The sequence below is a fragment of the Eschscholzia californica genome, unplaced genomic scaffold (genome assembly GCF_041429995.1).
Source record: "Eschscholzia californica isolate CP2 unplaced genomic scaffold, dmEscCali1.0.p SCAF_193, whole genome shotgun sequence".
In the NCBI taxonomy this organism is placed as follows: Eukaryota; Viridiplantae; Streptophyta; class Magnoliopsida; order Ranunculales; family Papaveraceae; genus Eschscholzia; species Eschscholzia californica.
Window position 1 is genome coordinate 19,792 of NW_028238302.1, and position 209 is coordinate 20,000.

Sequence of the window (209 nt, forward strand, 5' to 3'; positions counted from 1 at the left end):
AATCGCTATTATTATATATCAAAAGAATCCTTGTGAAAAGACCTTTCCAACGAATGCAAGTTTGTTGGATTTGGACGAGTAACGAAGGAGCAAAGGCCGAGTATGCTTGGTTAAAAATTTGATGTTTCCTTGTGAAAATAGGGAAAACAATAACTTTGCACTATATAGGGGAGGGGTGAGCTCCCTCCCCAGGCCGTGCACAGCCCTTG